Genomic DNA, 20,081 nt, shown 5'->3' with positions numbered 1-20,081 from the left:
AGGCTTGAATATCTCGGAGTGGCTTGTTGCCAATGACATCTTGAGCTGACTGTGCTGTGCTGTCTTAAAGTAAAAATCTAGAATCAGTTTTAAGCTTAAAAAATAAAATCTCTACTGTATAAAGCTCTTTCTATTTATAAGCAGAATAAGGGGAAGATATTTGAGTTCAGTGGGCCCATAGGTTTGAGATAATGGGATTGCCTCCTTAACTCTTCTGAGCTAACACAGTGAAAGGATGAAATGGTTTGACAAAGATCCAATTGCATACACTTAGAACCTGCCTTCTCTGGGGTTGGTTCCATCTTCCCTGGGTGACTTTGTTTTGAAATAGGATTAATAGTCTTGCCCAGCAGGGAAGGCACATGGGGATTGTTGCTTGTGGGGTATTATGTAGCTGAGAGTTATAAACATTATTTACTGTAAGTGAAGTTGGTACCATTGTAACTATGTTCATTTGCAGCCACTGTTTGTTTATAAGATATCAGTTAGGCTCAGTGGCACTGGTAATGAGTGAATACTGAAAGTTATAGGGGCAGGATTAACATTTCCAAGCAAAGGAAGAGAAAGTTTTTAAACTTGGAGCATTTAGGCTTCAAATGCAAAGTTATGCACAGCACCAAACTTTGTAAAAGTTTATTTCTGTGGAAAATAAATAAGGCTTTGAGCTCTACGATTTCTCTCCAGTAAGTTAATCAGTGGTGATGCAAAAACCAAAGAAGAGTTTCTAAGGCATTTTTCTCTTCCAAATTCAAACCCTATCTTGTGTATTTCTAGGGTGTTTTTGTTTTAACTCTAAAGCTGTGGAACTGTCCCAAAGAGACATGTACAGCTTAGCTTTGCTTTTCAAGCTTGGAGTTCCATGGGCTTTGTTTGCAGTGCAGAGGCTTATCCTCATGGAAATGTCACTCTGCATGCAGGACAGGATGTCCACTCAATGACAGAGGCAAAGGGTGGGACAGATCCAGGTTAGGTACTGATTACCTGGGTTGCTAATTACCAGGACTGCTATTGATCCCAGACAAAGCTACTCCTGGCAGATGGATGCAGCTCTCAGAGCCATCTCCCAGGTCTCTGTGATGAGCACCTGTCCAGGGCACACACTGGCCTCTTGTTGTATTTCAGAGGGACAAGAGCCCTCTTTAGGGAGCTCAATGATTTCTCTAAAGGCAAATATGCTCATGCTAAAACCAAGCTGCCCTGTTGAGGGACTGCAAGAAAAAGAGCAGAGTCTCTGTGAAGGACAGTGCTGCTGATGGTAAATCCAAAGCACACTTTTGTTTGACAAGGTCAAATTGAGGCATTCAGAAGGAATCAGATGCAAAAACAATCCAACAAACTAATGAAATTAAAAACATCACACTGGTAGAAATTTATCTTTCATTTTGGATGCTGGATCATTAGTGTTTTTCAAGCTTTTCTCTGTACTTTAAGTGTAGGGATGGGAAATTTTTTTTCTTAATCAAAGCCTAACACCAAAGGACATAACTTCATTCTAGCTCTCAGCACTTTCAAATGTGAAGGGAATAACTAAACTCTTTATGGTAAAGTAGCATGGTCAGTCAGTACCAGACAACTAAAATTCTAGTGTGACAGAGACAACGAAGCTGTCATAAGCATGTGGATATTTTAATATTACAAGAACAGATTTAACACCCACTCCAACTCACAGGCATCATAAAATGTAACTAAGACTATGACTTTGTTCTTGGAGAATGGCAAACTTCAGTTTTCTTTCAGTGGCTTCAGTGGAGTACTGAAACAAAGGGATTATATTTTGTAGTATAATAAAGATGGGAGATTTGCATAAAAAAAAGATGAAAAATAAGCATGTAAAATAGTTCTCAATAGATTACTTATTCAGTGCTTAGAATAATATTAATTCCTCGTACATCCTCTAGATAGTAAAATATGGGAAACAACATCATGATTTTAAGGAAAGAAATGACCATCAAATAGAAAATAAAGATACTTCTGGCCCTAGACTGTCAGATTTTTGATTTCAGATCACATGAAAAGAGACAAAATAAACTGAGGGATGTGAAGGGGCATTGGCTAGTTTAATCTAACCAAAAAAACCCTCTATTTGTTTATTCCCTGTAAAGCCAAAGTAAGATTACTCTTCAGATGGCAAAGATTTTCCATGTCTTTCTGTAGAATTATCATTGCTAGATTTTTCATTCAAGTAAATTCAATGGCATCATGAAACGTGTGCATTGGAATTGTGCACTCTGAATCTCAAAACCAGCAGTACATCCCCTTGAAACTTTAAGTACTTTCCCTCATCTCAGCACATCCTGGTTTAGAAACTTTCCATTCGGCTTTTTTTCTTCTCTACAATCCACTTATTTTTGTTTTATTTTGCTCATGGTTCATGCATTTATAAGAATCTGTAAATACAGATGGTAGCACAATACCTGAATACCTTCTGCATTTTCTGTACCTAGCCTTAAATACCTTACTGCATACTTTAGTTCTTTCCAAGGTAAAACCCATCAGTGTCAAATTAAAACAGATTGCAGAATTTTGCTCTTTATTCTCTGTCAAGTATTTCTTGACAGCCTGGAATTTGCACTAACCTCTGTTTGATCCTTGACACTCTTGACAACCTCAAACTGGAAGTTTGTTAAAGGGTGCCAACATATCTTGTACATTAACATCTGTATTAAACTGAGGTTTTAAAAAGAATTTTAATGGCATTTGGCACCAGATAACTTTTAAATGGTGGTAATTGTATGCTGTTATCATTGGATATATAGTTCCTGATCATATCAATTGACATATCATTTGGCAATGGTTCTTGATTTCTCTCTGGAAAAAGCTGCTGGTCTCAGTTATACTTGCACATTCTATTTCAGGAATAGTTAATGAAATTATTTCTCAGGAGGAATTTTTGGCATATTCAGGTGGCATATCCATTTTATTGGGCTATAGCTGAAGACTATGAAATGTGATGGACAGAATGGTACAATTTCTGCACTATATATTTCAGTGTGAGAAAGAACTCTTGGCTAACTTGGCCTATCTGCTGTGAACTGTCATGTACTACACAGGAGAGAAAAATTTCCTCTTGTTTATGAGCTGCTTTGATCTTGGTCAGCACAGGCTGGGTACAAAGGCCCCCTGCTCCACCTATTTAATCCCAGATGTGTGGCCATGTCTCACTTCCTGGGTGCAAGGACAGTACAGATAAATAAATACAGAAGGTAGTTTTTGTGAACAGTATATCACCTACATCAGCCCCAGCAGCTGTCAGCAACAGCACCATCCTGCCTTGGCAAAACACTCAGGCAGAGCCATGGACTCTCTGGGAGTCTCTTCTCATGTTTGGAATGATAACAGTTTAACTGTGGCCACTTGGAAGATTTAAGAATTGCTTCAGATAAAAGACCATCCTATGGTGCTGTTTTCTCTGGAGGAGTCATCTTAGTCCTCAGATTCTTACAAAATTTGAACTTGCTGTCTTTTTCTCAGACAAATTACCAGTGATTACAACTGAGGAAAGACTGCAAGCCATGACATGGTAATTATTCTAAGAGATAATTAGGAAGCAGAAGAGAAAAATATTACTGAAGAATGAAGACAGTTGCATTGTAACTTAAAGCAAAATTGCTGAAACTCACAGAGATAAAGGAATGGTATTTTGTGTGTTAGATGTGGAAAATGTAGTCAGCTCACCAAATATTCACCATTTGTTTTTACCCCAGGAGGTGACAGGCATGAGAATTTGAGTCAGGAGTGGTGCTATTCCAACCATTCCATCATCTTTTCCTGAATCAGAATGGACTCTATCTAAAGCTTTCTCTCTAAAGTCCTCCAAAGTGTTATTGAAACCATACAATGATGGGTATCACAGTGTCCCTGGTGAATTCTATCAGTATTCACTACCCTAATTAGAAAATGTGGCAAAATCCAATATAAATTCTCCTAGCTGTACTTTAATTTCCTTATGACTACTCTGAACGTAATGGACATAGAGTAGAGCTTAGAGACTTTTCCTTTGCAGTAGCAAATATGAAAGATCATTCATTCTTTCCTTCAATCTACTCCTTTATGAATTTAGTCCTTAAAAGAAGTGACCAATCCAAAGAGAAGCTAATTCAAAATGATGGGTGTTGTTGAGCCAGTTACCTTCAGGGCTTGAGGGCTTGATCTGAGGCTGATTGAAGGGATAGGAAAGTGATCCTGAATCACAGGAACTGCATTTTGGCCACACAAATTGCCAGTGCCCTCATTGCTGCTGCAGCCAGACACGAAGATTTCTGGGCAGCCCCGAGCTGGCTGAGCCTCTCAGATGCATTAGCAGCGTGAGCTGCACCATGTCCCAGCCCCTGCCAGCTGGACTGAGGGGAGGGAACCATCACACCATCCAGGATACCCAGATGGTGTTCTTTACTTTTAATTCCCTGTGCTTTTGCTCTCTGCTAATGTGCTTTCATGGCCGTGTTTGCCATCTCTTTATCCATGTATGTAAAATGAAATTTCCTTGTTTTCTCCTCCTCTTTTATTTCCTCTGGTTGTTTTACATGGCGGCATCTGTGGGATGCTGTAACTTAATTACATGTTTAACATGCAAATTGAGGACAAGGCAACCTTAAAAGTTATACAGGTTTGTTAGAAGTTCCTACAGTTTACTTTGGAGCTTGACAACATCCATTAATGTGTTTAGTATCATGGCAAGCACCTCTGCTTACACATAAAAATAAGAAAACAGTTTGAATACATTGAAAAATACAAGGCAGTTAGTATTCACCCCTCATTAATTTGTGAAGTATATAATTCTATCTTAGAAGCTTGATATTGTAATATTAAAAGTAGTCATTCCAGATCAAAGGAGTGAAGCTGAAGTTATTTTGAAAATATTTAATACTTATTTTTAGTTTTTATTGATAATCTTATTTTGCAATTGGGGTGATATTTTATCACATGCCCTTCTTTGCCCTTTTTACTCTGGATTTGCCTTACTCTGGAATACCTTGTTTTAGCTTCCTTTTTCATGGTCTGCAAACTTCAGAGTTAAATTTTATGTGCACTGCAGGAAGCAGAGAGGCAACAGCCTCTGAAGTTACCAGAAAAAAATTGCATCCTGCAAATGCACTTTGGGATAACTCTGCTAGTCTTTATCTCCATAAAATCATGGGTATTGAGGAAGCATGCACATCTATAAATACTCCATTTCTGATTTTCTGTTATTTATATTTGCATTCACAATTACTGGGCACCTTCAGATTTTTCCATGCTGGCACAGCCTAGATTGACTCGGGTACCTCCATCCAAAAGGAACAGAAATCCTCTATGCTGGCACACAGATAATGAAATGGTATGGCAGCAACATCACTTGCATAATTATGCTTCAGTTTATGCTGAAGAAAAAGCAGTCATTTCCAGCTTAATTGTTGCCCTTGTCTCTGAGAGGTCTGTTCCTTCCAAATTCTTTTTCTCTTAAGAAATTTATCTGCAGTGTAATTAAGAACACAAAAAAACCCCAAGCAATGAAAATATGTGAATATGCAGGCAGCAAAAATACTTCATGAAGTGTGCAGCATGCAGACATTATATTTCGCCTTCCCCTCATGTGATCCAAATTCATGACTTTACTAGTGGTTTAAATAAGTGTTTCTTGTGTGTGATTAGAAGCTGAAATTTAGAGTATAAGAGACTAACTGGATTACAGGTTTCTATTAAACTGTATTTAATATCTACATCTTCCCAGATGTAGATATTAAATACAGTGTGCTTCAGTAGCAATAGAAAGTGCCACTTTTACTGTTTTTTCAGACATGAGACTTCGTCCAAGCTTATGGCATTCAAAAGAATATTAAATCCTGTATAAGGCTAGAAATAAAATACAGTAAATATTTATTATTTGTTATTAAACCATTGGTAAATCATTTAAAGTGTAGTCCTTTATTCAGGCTTCTAGAGTGGTGTTGAAATCCTTAAAGCATTCAGATGGTGCAGTAATTGCACACATCTGATGCCAAGACTGCAAAACTTTGATGAAAGCTGTGTCTTTGTTTTTGCTGTAGATAGATCATGTTCTCTGCTGCAGTGAATTAAAACAAAAAAACTTCAGTAATGTCTTCCTATGTTATATCAAAATGTAGCACTCAGAGTCCAATGAGTCATGTCAGCAGCAGAGCTAGTAAGTGAATTTATATTTGTGTCTGAATAACCATCCCTTTAAGTTTATAAATGGTTCTCCTTTTTAAGAGCTGCTAAGTATGCAGCAGTTGCCTGAGCTATATGGACTTCCTCATTAGACTGATGAGCTTCAAAGCAATTGGGGCTCCTTCCAAGTATGAAGGGAGGACACACAATGCATTCCAACTGAAGTTAAAGATAAAATGTACATTTTTTAAACAAAATGTTCCAAATTATTAATTTCTTTTTCAACTAAAAGAATATATAATATTTTCTCCCACAAGTCATTCTTTCCCTTTGCCATTTCTGACCTGCAAAATTAAATTTTGCTTGAGTGAAGTCCTTTACTGACCTCATGTGTATCAGGTTTTCCTCTGTAGAGTTCAGAATAGCTATATAACCTATGAATGAATTCTGGCCACATTTTACTGCAGACAAGTACTTAACAGTAGTTCCTCAGTCCTTTAATTTTCAGGCTTCTAGATTTTATTTTGCTGTAGCTTAACCATAGTCTGCCTAAGTCCTAGTGGTGTAATTTAGTTTGGATATCTGTTTAGTTTTATCAGAGTTAGCATGCAAAAGATTTTCAATAGAAAGGCTCTTCTTTTCCATTTCAACAAATTTCATTCTGGAGACAGATTATTTCATTGATTTTAGCATTAAGCAAAGAAAACACAAATTCTAATTTGAGCCTGGAGTCTAGGAATGAAGCCTAATTCTTTGGCACAAGGTGAAATTCAATGGTCTGTAGTGCAGTTGCCTCAAAGTTATTTCAGGTTTCAGTCCAAATAAAGTGCAGGACCCAGCAGAGTTATTTCCACATGGTAAAATATCTGCACTGTGGTGAACATAATCTATTATTTTTTTAATGACTAATAAGCTGTGAGAGTAAGACTTTAAGACAAAGATGGAAAGTTTTTGAAGTTTAGTGCTCCTTTTCTCTCTGCATGGAAAATATTGCAAAACAAGAAGAGGAGGGAACCACAGTACAGTGGGTGCTTCTGAGAGGGAGCCTTGTAGAGGGTTTATAAAATAACAGAGACTTCTAGCATGTGTGTGTGATTTTTCCTTCTATTTCTCTGTGTTCAATGTGAGACTTGTACTAATAAAGATTGAAGGGTTGGGCAGTAACCTGCTCTGTGGGGGCAGCTGCAGTGTTGTGCCTTGAAACAAGGAATGCCTGTGGGTGAGGATGGGTTCCCCCAGCCAGCTGCACACACCTGTGCCTGTGCAGGGCCCTGGGGAGGCTCTGTGTCCCTGAGGGTCCAAGGCAAGGCATGACCTATTTGCCAGGTCTGGGGCTTTCACAAGAGCTGGGGCACATGCAGAGGCAGGAGGAGGCCTGCAAATAAATGTCACTGCATGGGGTTTGTTTTGTGTTATAGTGAAAACTGTTTTCTTAGAGTGATTGTATTCTTATGGGATTTTCAAGTGCTAAAGGTATTAAACATTCCTCTGTGTTTATGAATTAGGCTGTTAAATTCCTTATCTGGATTTACCACCAGAAAAAAATCCCTACATCCTTTGTAGGGGTGTGACATGACATTTACTTTTCATTTCTGGGGGTTACGTGCTACTGTGAGATGTGATGCACTCAGACAGGACTTACCCTGCTTGAGAGGGGATCCTTATTCCAGGAACTGGAAAGATAACATGAATTGAAGTTTAAAAAAGGCAATTTTTGCAGGCTGCAGAAGCTGGCATTTTTTGTTAATTTTTTTTTTTACCCCCAAGGAGGGAGAAATGGGAAAAATGTATTTCATAAGTGTACATGACTGCTTACAGTTTTGGTAGTGGAGCACAGAGCCTACTGCCCCTCAGGTAACATAATTTGCTTTCTTATTGCCTATGGACATACTAAAAATGTAGCATTTTGCAAGAAGGCAGTGCAACACACAATAGATGATCATTTTGTGATAGAAAATGCCATAGAAATCACTTGGTGTTATATGACATGACTTTACAGAGCTTAATGGAGTTATCAGCATTATATATATATATATATATATATATATATATATATGCACAATAGTATGTCAGTGGCTTTAAGAAGAGGGAGAAGTCATCCTCCATTGAAGTTGTAGCTATTTTAATCAAAACACCATTATTTTTGTACAAGTCAAGCCTTAGGTGTGCTTTTCTGGGATTTGGGAAGGCCAAAAGTAATGGCATTTGGATGAAGTACATGGGAGGACCAGCACTGTACAGGGAACTAATTTTGTTACTACCTCTTCTTTTCCTCACTTGTAATTTTCCTTTTCTGTTGCTCGTGTTCCAGTTTTTGTGAGCTGCCCCAGAGTGAACTTGATGTTTATCTCAGATGTATTTGCTGTAACCCTGAAGAGCAGGAGTACTATGCCTTTCATGGGAACAGAGCCAAGAAACAATAATTTCACAAGGTCTGCTAGAAAGAAGTAGATAGTGAAGAGAACATGTGGATTGTCCAAATGCGCAATGTGGGCACTGGTGGAGATGTTATTACTCAGATTTTCTGTGGCACATAGGCTTAGGCTGAATAGGTGATTCATTATCACTTAAACAGTTAGTGCTGCTGTACAGCATATAGGAAATTACTGACAATTTGTCTCTTGTGCTGATCGAATTAATAGTCATTCCAAAGGAAGGATATGTGTTTTCTGCAGTTCCACACTGTGTTCTGCTCAAAAAAAAAAGCTGTGTTGAGGTATTCACATCATTATCTTCCAGCTATTCCTAATTTTCTCAAATCAAGAATCTTTTATTGTTTTTATCTGATTTAATCTAGCAGACAAAAGCAATAAAAGAATCAATGTCTGGACAAATTCAAGTAGGAAATAGGGACCAAATTTTAACAGCAACTGTATTAACAATTTTCCAAAGTTCTTTATCACCTGAAATCTTTAGATCAAGGTGACATTTCTAAAGCAGACTTTACACTTCATCTATAAATCTCTTTTGTTGTATTATGTTGTTGATTCAATAATACAATTACAGAGGATATATTTGGTCTCAGAGAATCCTTTTTCCTTGTACTTTTTCCCTTTGTGAGCAGAAACTAAAGTAGTTTGGGTCTTAATCTACACAAAGTTGGTTTGGCAATACTTTGGGATTAGTAGTTCTGGTGAGAGTCCATGATTTATGGAATAAAATAACAGAATATATTATTTGTTACTAGTTTCATTAAGGATTTTGACTAACCTGCCGTGACTGGAACTTCCTTTAACCCTTCTGTATTGGGAAGTCTGATTTGCTAATTTTAGCCCATCTTTCCCACCTTCTCTCATTCTCTCCCAATCAATATTGCATTATGAAACATTGAAGAACTTAATTATAGAAGTGTTTTTATGATGTCAACACAAGCTAGACTGAAATAATTTGCATGTAACAATGTTTTTACCCTGTTAATAATGGTTTTGAGTTACTGCTGTAGGAGATATTCAAGCCTGAGGGATACACCAAATATTCAGACTGACTGAAGAGAAACACAAGAAGTATCAGAAACCCCTTAGCCCTGCTAATCCTGGCAATGGGAAGCCAGATTTTTCATAGAGGAAACAAAGCTGAGTGTTTCCTTTATTAATTCCTTACAGTTTAAGCTGTAGAAAAATACGTGAAAATCAGCACAGAAGGTCTGTGATTGAAATCCTCCCATGAATGTATTACCACTTTGAAAATTCCTCCCTTCCATCTATTCTGATTCTGATGTGCATGTGGTGGGAATCTCGAGTGTGTCTGTAGACACCAGGAAGGTGGTGGCAGTAATGCAAGACTGGTGATGGGGGAAATTGGACTGAAGTACCTGGACCAGTACAGTGTCCTATTTTATTCATGAAACACTACAATGTTCAATTTTTACTTTTTTTTTTTTGTTAAGGTCTGACTTTAATTAACAAATTTGGCAATTATATAAACTGAAATGATGCATAGAAATGAGAGAACACCAATATTCTCAGTTAATGGGAGCATTCTCTGTATTACTTGCAAAGTTAGAGATCATTATGTTGTTTACCTCTGGAAATTATCCTTTCTGTATTTCTTTTTCTCAAGCGGCAGCTTCTCTATGACTGTGTTGACTGGAGTATTAAGATATGAAAAGGTAATCCTGTAACAGTTGGAATTCAGTAGCTGTAGAGAAAAAGGAGAAAAAGCCCCATCCTACTATGCTCAGAGAAAAGCCTAGACCCTATAATTAAGATAACATTTCATTTGACAACTGAACAGGAGCCAGACCTTCAGTCATTTTGGAGCTGGTATATTGCCACCAATTATTTTAAATCTCTTTAGTTGCCAGATATTGTTGCTCTTCTGCTGCCTGGCAGGGCACCAATGATGCTGATCTATGCTCCAACCAAACAGGAAGAATAAATTAACAGCAGTGTAACTGGAACATTCTCAATCCACCAGAATAACCACGAGTGCAAAAGAGACAGTCATAAGATAATGACTGCCTGCAGGGTAGACCATGGTTAAGATACTCTTTATTGAATAAGAATGTGGAAAGGCTCCATGACAATGAGACTGAACTAATTACCTCTCATATGTTAAGAAAATATTTTAAAAAGTTATAAATTCTGTATTTTGTTCATGCTACTAAGTGCAGACCTTAGGTTTTCAAATTGAGAGAGCAAGGTTTTCTGACCAAATTCCCTATTTATGCTGAATTTTTACACATTACTGCCATTTATTGTTGAACATGCAAGACCACATATATCCCACTTGGAAAACTGTTTGGAGTACATATCTCACATATTTTTCTGCAGCTAAAGTAGTATTCTTGTAACCTGGATTTGTGCTTTACAGCTCCTGGTGGTTCTTCTGTAAGCCTCTATACCGGGGTATCAATTTCTCTCTAGTAGCTCTTAGATTTGCTGATGTTAATGCTCAACCCTCTTAAAAAAACCCAAAAAACCCCAACAAACCAAAAAAAAAAAACAAGCAAACAAAAAATTACAAAACAAATCTTAATTTCTTCCCTCTTAATAGTAAGTAAATCTCCCAGGAACTAAACCTCTGCTTGACACCAAGGTGGTACTGGTGCAAGAGAGTCAAAGGGAGACAGAATGCTTCAAGTGATTTGGTGAATTTGTGTTGTATAGAACTTTTGCTTCTATATACTCACACAATTTGTTTTTCTTGTTTACAGTTTAATTTAAAATTGTTTGTTTTGATACCTTTTTTTAATTGATAAAGTGTTATAATATATAATCATAGAATCATAGACAGGCTTGAGTTGGAAATGACCTTAAAGATCACCCTGTTTCAACCCCCTGCCATGGGCAGGGACACCTCCCACTGTCCCAGGTTGCTCTGAGCCCCAGTGTCCAGCCTGGCCATGGGCATTTCCAGAGATGACTCACAGCTGCTCTGTGTCAAACATTTCCTGTAACGCTTTGCAAACTGAGTTCATTGCCCACTGCTCTTTCTTTGCTCATAACTACTGTGCCCCAAAAGCAGTGAGCTGCTTGATTATTTTCTCTACTGTGAATCATAAATACAAAGTCCTTAACATAAGCCCATTTCATTCTAATTTGTGATGCTGTTTTCTAATGAAAAATGAAATGCAAATTTCTAAGTAACATGACAGTAAGAGCAGATGGAAATCTTATCTTCAGAGTTCTAAAGGGAGCCCTATGGAGGAGACTAATTGAATTTCATGTAAAAAGGACAATGTTTTGGTTCTTTTATTTATATGGAAGGGTTTGTATTCCCAGAAAAAAACATTTTATTCTTGCTTTTTCCTTTGCTGTTAAATAGCTCATCTCATCTAGCTTTTGTATATTTAGACAATTTTTATCTATTGGTTTTGGACTTACCGAGTGATTACATTTGATAAGAAACATTCTTAAAAAGAAAAACTGCAAGTAGTTTGTCTGAAAACTTTATTTTTATGTATATGAATCATAATCTTTTTACAGGTGGATGATGAGAAAGTTGAGACTAAACACAGAGTTAAATCATGTGCAGAAAGACTTGTTGCTTCCATGTACGATCATGTTGTCCTTCCCTGCATCCTTATTTAGAATGGCACTGCCTTTCAAGCTAAATACATAAAGTAGCACTAACAAGTTTTCACAGCTCTGCTTTAGGGTACTTCAAGGTTTATTTATATGTTATATCTCAAAATCTTGCATCTGAAGCTGGAGTCCTGCCATCTGTGGTTAACTGTGCATTAAGGGGATTGCTGCCAATACAAGTGTACAGGATGACAAGGATGATCAGTTGGAAATTATCTGCTAGGAATAAGATAGAAGCACATCTAGGATATAGCCAGAGCCTTGGATTAATGGAGGGTGTTAATTTTCTGTGACACATATGGTTGTTCTTCAGTACTTCCCTACTTTTAACCCTCTGTAGCTCTTAAAGGATGCATTCCCATATCCCCTTTCCCCACCTACATAATTGCCAAATAATTAGAGCTCTGTCTATTTTAGAGAGTTAGTTCACTGATTAAGCAATGAAAAAAATACCTTCTAATACTGGACATATCCTGGCATGCAGAGAAGGTAAAGAATATGGTTTTACATAATCCTGAAGGTCAGAAGCACTTACATTTAAATCAAGGAGGTTGTGACTGAAAGGTACTATAAAGACTGGAGTTGACAAAGGTGCCAACATGTTAGCAGTCTGTGGGCATCTTTGCCAACAGACAACTGTCTCATACAATTTTGTGTAAAAGCACATTTTTGGCATTATTTTTTAGGGTTTTTTTTAAATGAAAGAGTTTGGTATGCCCAGAAGGAAGTATTTCATTATTACTTTGTCCCTTGTAGTCAAATAACTCATCTCCTCTAGGTTTTGTGTGTTTAGATAGTGTACTCTGATATTTTTAACTCTACAAGAACATACATGCCTCTCCTTTCAATGAGACTTTTCAGGGCATGGTGCCACCTTAGCATCTGCCTGGAACATGGATCATGATTTGTGTCTGAGCACTGTCTGCTGTGAAATTCTGGTGTGACGCTGATGGCTGATGAAGTTTGCAAAGGCAGTGGGGTTGGACGTTTGAAGGGGAGGTCACAGCACTTCACTGGCTGCAGAGTTGCTACACCTTGGTGTGTCTGTATGGACCAGGATGGAATACGTCTGTTTTATATTCTTGTTCAAAATTTGAAGTGCAGAAATGCTTAAACATGTTTAAATCCATTCTGCATATTCTCCACAATATGATAACTGCTTATATGGGTTTTTTTTTTGTTTGTTTTTTTTTTTTTTTTTTTTGTTTGTTTTTTTTTTTTTTAGTATTTTCATCAAAACCTCTTTGGTTGCTAGTGGAAATGTCCTAAATTAATAAAACTAATATAGGAAACAGGGAACAAAAAGGCCACTAGCTTGATCTGATAAAAGTTGTTTAAACATTACAAGTAGTTACCCATCTTAGCCATATGAATTTTGTGCTTAAATAAAACCTCAGTATACATGTATGGCACTTAATTCCATGTAGTCACAAAATAAGGTGACCAGAGAAATCAGACAAAACCATGATTTATAGTTTCCACCAGTGTTGGTGGTATTTTTAGTGTACTTTGATTGTTTCTTGATTTCTTCCTCACAGGTGATAGAAATTGGCTGGTGGAAAAAAATAAGGTGGAAGTACTCTAATAACTTTAAAGAAAGATAAATCTCTGTTGAGCAATGGAAACTGTAGCATAGAAGAATGAACAGTTCAAAAAAGTTCTGCACATTGAAGTTAACTATAGCAACACATCAAACATCTAACAGTGGCATTGATGGAGAACTGTAAATGCACATACTGGGAAAGGAAAAATGTTTTTGAGCTTAAAGTGAGCCTTTTGTATTTGAACCAAAATTACTAACATTTTCTGTGTGGGAGGGATATGGGAAAAGATGTCTTAATTGTGCTTGCAGATTAATTTTTCAATTGAGAAAGGGCAAGTTTCATTAGAAATTATGTCCCTGTGTTTACGAAGATGAGGTGAAGGAAAAGGCAATATCTGGTTGACATTCATTTGGGTTTGCTTTTCTTACATGTGCAGCAGTCATTTAAGCAGGGTTCTGGGAACGTGTATGGAAAATATATTCGTTTGTGACTCCCTTGCTTTGAATTTCTGCATGACCTCGCCTTTACTTTTCCTGCTCTGCTGCAAAAGATATTGAACTTCTGAGGATTTCTCCCTCCACACCCCCAAATTTACATGTCAATAAACCAGTACTATACACAGAGGAAGAATGAAGGAACACAGAAGTTAATTAATCTTAAGATTACACAGGACTGAAATGTAATTTTAGAAAGTGCTCTGAGTTTCCTGGGTAATTCTATTATCCCGGGAAGAACAAAGAAACCCCAGCACTTTTCTGCTTTAACATCTCATATCAGTGAGGAATAAGTTGTTTCTTGTCTTTGAGCAGCCAAATCCCAGCCACGCACTTGAGCTGGCTCCTGGCAAAGGGCTCTGCTGTCTCTTTGCCCTCCTGCCTGCTCTTGGTGACAAGGCACAGAGCAGCAGGACTTATTTTGCACCCGTGCTGGGGCACCCCAGGGGTGGACATTTCTGTGCTCAGCTAGAAGAGAGGCTGACATGCTCTGGGGTGTCTTCTCTGGCCCCTGATGTGTTCCTGATGTGCCATGTGGGGTTTGTCCCCAGAGACAAGGACCATGGTGAGCACTGTATATGCCTCTTCTTCCCCATTTCAGACAGTGGAAATTATTTCCATACTATTATGAACAATTAATTACTGCATTACCTGCTTAATCAAAGTGCACTCTACGATTGCTGAGTACAGAGGAGCTTCTCTAGGGGATGATTCAGAACAGAATTTTAATTTGTGCTGTCTCTCGGGTGTCTGCAGGAAGGACTGGACTCTAGGATTCAGCTCCTTAAACCTGCATGGTAGAAAATCAAAAGTTGCATATTTCCTCCCTGGGAACAGAATGTGGGAATCACCAAATATAGTTGCTTGCTCTAAGAGGCACAGTCCTATCATGTCCATGGCAGTGGTTTAATTAGTAGTGAATTTTAAGTGTGCAATTTATATAAAAGGAATGCAAGGAATACAAAAGCTTAGCAAGATTGGTGGAAAAAAAGCTCTACTTTTTCTGTGTAATAAGAGATGCCCCCTATGAAAAACAGTGTCCTGTGAAGAGCCTTCTGTTCATGATGGTAAATGGGAAGAAATGAAGAATTTTTACCAGCTTGTTAGAAGCAAGCACACTAACGATAAACTATGACATTTTCTTTTTTGGAACTACGTTTTTAAAGGAAGAAATATAACTAAAAGCACAGGATTGTCATAGGGGAGGAGGTGTTTGCTTTTAGCTGAGAACTCCTATTTCCAAGTCTGTACATCAAGGGAGTTTTCACTTCAAAGCTGTCTACACCAAGGAATAGGAACTTCTAATGAAACTGATAGTTAAACCCTCAGCTATCACATCATAAGTGAGTTGCTATAATAGTGCCTGCAACTCTTGCACATCCTCTTTGATTTATTTCATTTTTGATCTTTACCACCTGCTGGACTAGCACAGCTTTGTTCACCCTGGATAAGATTTTTTTTTTTAATTAACCAATATACCAACAAAAATATATTAACAAACCCTCATTATCTTTACATGATCATTATTTGGGCTCAATAAGAAAGAACATGAATAGTAACTGATCATCTACTCAGGAAACTCAAGTCTCACATAGGAGAAAGAGATCAAGGCTACATTTTTAGATAAAGCAAATTCCTGTCTTTTAAATATTGCAATTAATTATATGATATGCTGCCTGTGCTGCAAATTTCCCTGTACTGTACTAAAATTGCATGAAAAATTGAAATGCTATTGTTTTTAGATTTAAAAACAGATTTTAAAAGTTATCATATGTTCTGAGCTTGCTGAAGATTTGGTCTGAATATACAAATTTTGAATATCTATCATATTGGTACTCGTAGTTCTTTAATGAAATGTTATATTGGTTCAGTTAATTGTATCCAATATTATCTGGGAGTGGGAAGAAACATATGGATTTCCTAGTAATAAATATGAGGAAAAATACAAAATCATCCTAATGATCTGAAGATTTTACTAGTTTGTCACTGCTTATTAAGGAAAAGAAAGTAGTTTTGTCTCTTTGAAATAAGTTATAAGGTTTTTCTAATCAACTCTTACAGAATGTTCTTCTAACTGATTTTTGCCACAAGAAGAGATTTGTCCTGTTGAGGAAAAGAAAGCCTAGATTAAGTTCTTGAATACTGACTTCCAAAGAGATTAACATATATATTTACAGTGTTTGTTAGCTTGAGAAGAGTAAGTCAATATTCTGTTAAAAAGCTGCAATGTGAGTCAGTAGTATCAGAACAGCAGCCAGATAGTATTTTAATTGCAATTATTTGCATTAATCTTCCAAGCACTGAATTTACTGTATTCCCAGAGAGTTTGAGGTACTTGTTTCCCTTCTTTCTTTCCCATGTTCTCATCCCTAATAAAATGCATTTGATTCTTCTTAAAGAAAAAAAAAAAAAAGAGGAACAGCAACTGGAACCCAAAACAACCAAACCCTCGGGAATGGTTTTGCAGAGCTTTAGAATTGCATTGGTAGACTTTATGTAAATCAGGTTACCATTACTGGATTTACATAAAAATGCACAAATTCCTCCAGGGTAAAGTGTATTATGAACACATCTGCCATCAGAGACAAACAGTAGGCACAGAAAAGGGTTTGGCTTATGGAGTTACTGAAGTTTAGCAGAGTTCTACCAGCTGAACTCAAAGGGACTCCATTTTTCACTCCTTTTGCCTTTAGAAATCTTCAGATGTTAGGAATTGCTCACAGCCATGAGAGACCAGCCTGCTCTGTACTGGGCTGCCTGTTGAGGGAGGTCACATTTGCAAAACTTCAGCTCAGACAGGGGCTCAATCTATTCCCAGCTAGGAGGAAGACTTTATTTTAGCAAAGGGCTGCTAAGGTGGTTAAGGAATGGGAGTACCTCACATGTGCAGAAAGGCTGGGGCTGTTTATCCTGGTGCAGAAACCACTCAGGGGGATTGCTTGAATATATGAAAATATCTTGAAGGGAGGGTGATTAGGAAATGGAGAGTCCCTTTGTGCACAAACTGAAACACAGGAATATAAAGAATTCCTTTCTTTCTTTCTTTTTTTTTTTTGTGGTTTTTTTTTGTTTGTTTGTTTGGGTTTTTTTTGTTGTTTTTGTTTTTTACTGGAGATGACTGAATGCTGAAGACAATTTTGAGCAATATGTTTAAAATGCCACTGTGAAGGCAAAGCTTATTAAAGCTCTGGGACAGTGGTCCACTAGCAACCTTTTTGATAGTCCTTTATTCCCATTATTCAGGGAATTCTGTTTTGATGCTGTGAATTATTCAGTGCATAGACATGATGAGATTTCCCAGCCTGAGTCAGGAACCACAGAGTCAGTAAATCACAGGGGGTCTGAGCTTCATCTGCCACTGACAAACAGATCTCTTGGCAGGGATGAGTAGACTGTGGAGAGAGCTTTGTTCATGTATCTGCTCTGCAAGATTTGTATGAGATTGCCCTAATTTAAATACTGGGGAGCAGATACATAGAAGTTGCACTTGCAACAACATTCACTGGATTCAGAAATGTTACTTTAATTTAGATTTGGATATGAGCACTCTGCTGTTGTTCACAGTAGGTGTGGTCCAAGACACTAAAAATGTATTAAAAAAAACAGCTTCTCAACAGTTTGGCAATTTGATCTGATAATACCTGTTCTCTGTACAGGAACCTGAGAAATGAGTTAGCAATTTGAGACCCAGTCAGTGCATAGTTAGAACAGGAATTGCTTACATTATATAGGAATACATTTATTCAAGTAAAAGGATTTCTTTAGGAAGGCACTTCATCTGTTTCACTATAAAGTTAATTTTAGTTTGAAAAAGCTTATGCTATTTTTCCATAAGTACTTATTATTTCAGAAACAGATTAAAGGGAATCAGTTCATTGACTGTAAACACCTCATTTATTTGAAGTAATTATGTGAAAATTTTATTTCAGGAAGAATATTTGATATCAAATGAGTCCTAATGTTTCTGCATAAATGTGGCTTTGTCTCAATAAATTAAAGCCTGTAAAACCATAATCTTAATAAACTTCCCAAATTACTTTGCTCGTGACTGTTAAACTGGAAGTGTTATCCACTCTGGAGGCAAATAATTGTTTTCATACTTGTTTATTCCTGACTATCACAGTAATTGTAAGGCATTCTCTTTGATGTAATCCCTTATACAGTAGTATATAAAAAGTGATATGAGCCATTTTGTGTTTTAATTGAATAACTTTGGCAACCAGATTTTCAATCTTCAAATATTGTTAAATTAATTCACTTGGAACCATTAAAATAATTTCTAGAAGAAGATGAAGTCTAGAGTGGGTTTATTCTTTTTTTTTTAATATGTTATTCCCCGCTAAACAAGGTTCTCAACTATTCCTGAATGGGAACTTACTCTGTGCATGGCCTTTTTAAATAAATGAGCTGCCACGCTCATTCAGAAAATCACCCATGCATTAATGTAATATTAAGTTTATTAACAGGTCTTTTAAAAGACCATGATAAAGTGCAACTTTCATTCTTTTTAATTATGGGAGGCAGAGAACTGAAAAGCAGCTCTGAATCATGATTTGGTGGCTTTTGCCTTTTATTCCTCCCCAAAGCTTTCTACTTTTGTGTTACTTTAACTTATTTCCTACATCTGGATTGTAAAACCAGCTAGAAACTCTCCAGCCAGTAACAGCTCATGGAGATTTTAAGGAAGCAGTTTTGGAATGACATCACTCTGTTTAGGGTTTCAGTGTAGCTTCAGGAAGAGAAAAACAGCAACCCTCTCATCTGGGCTTTTGCCACTGCAGCCTCATTCTCCAAATTGCTGTATGTTTTCTAGTCCTTTGTCTTGTTCTGTAATGGGCCTTAGAAGTGAAGGAAGGCGAGATAATCAGTGGTGCCTCACCTATCACAGGGTCATTGGGCTGAAAATTACCCTTCAGTGGTGGGTCATTGTGCTACTAGATGGAGAGGCTTTGTATTATAAAGGCAGTTAATTATTAATAATTCTGTGAGAGCATTGCCAGAGTAAATTTCTAAAATACCCTGAGCCGTGATTGAACATTTTCAAATATCTAATATTTCTGGGTGAAAGGAGTCATTAATTCTCCATTTACAGAATAAGTGGACTGCTCAGGGCTATGGAAAATTGAGAAGCTATCTCTGATGAGACATGATTTCAGGTTTTACCTCCAAGTTTGTCTTGCAGGGTCAAGGATTTGATATGTAGAGACATTGAAGATTCTTTGAGGTGCTGGTCTGTGTCCAGAAAGTGACACTTAAGACTTGGAGTGGGTGATTTTGCATTAAATTCCTTGGATATGTGAAATAAAGCATTTGATCAGTGACTAGTGGGAGGGTGTGTAGCTACAATCTGTAAAGGGAGGATCAGTCTTGTGCTTATTTAGTTTTTCATGTGATTCAGACATATGAGATGACAATCTTTTAGAATTTTAAATAGCTAGATAGTATTTTAAGACCAAATTAGAACATTTTGCAAAGTTGCTATGTCTTTTTATTGTGTTGTGCTGAACTTATCTTCTTTTTCTGATTCTTTAAATCTGGAGTTACAGGGTGAATATACAAATAAGCTTTTGGAAACTGATGTTTTCTTCTTGTTATTAAAAATGTGGCATGCAAAATTGTAAATGAAAAAATGTGAAAAAAAATCCTAATCTAAAAATGATACTTTTTTTTTTCCAAAATTCCTCTTTTATACTGTCTTCAAAACTCAAATCAGAAGTAGATAAAATACATAACATTGGCTTTTAGAAGTTTTACCTAATAAAGACTGCAGGTAATGAATTGAGAAGGGAGGTTTTATTGTGAATATAGAATGGAACTAGAAACAAGTGTAAAGCAGATATGATAAAATGTTGCGTGAACTTATTATTCAGCTCCCAGCTGTCACAAAGAAGTTGTCGTCCTGCTGGTTA

This window comes from Molothrus aeneus, chromosome 14 (assembly GCF_037042795.1).
Source record: "Molothrus aeneus isolate 106 chromosome 14, BPBGC_Maene_1.0, whole genome shotgun sequence".
Taxonomy (NCBI): domain Eukaryota; kingdom Metazoa; phylum Chordata; class Aves; order Passeriformes; family Icteridae; genus Molothrus; species Molothrus aeneus.
The sequence above is the reverse complement of the archived record's forward strand: the minus strand, read 5'-3'. Positions refer to the sequence as shown.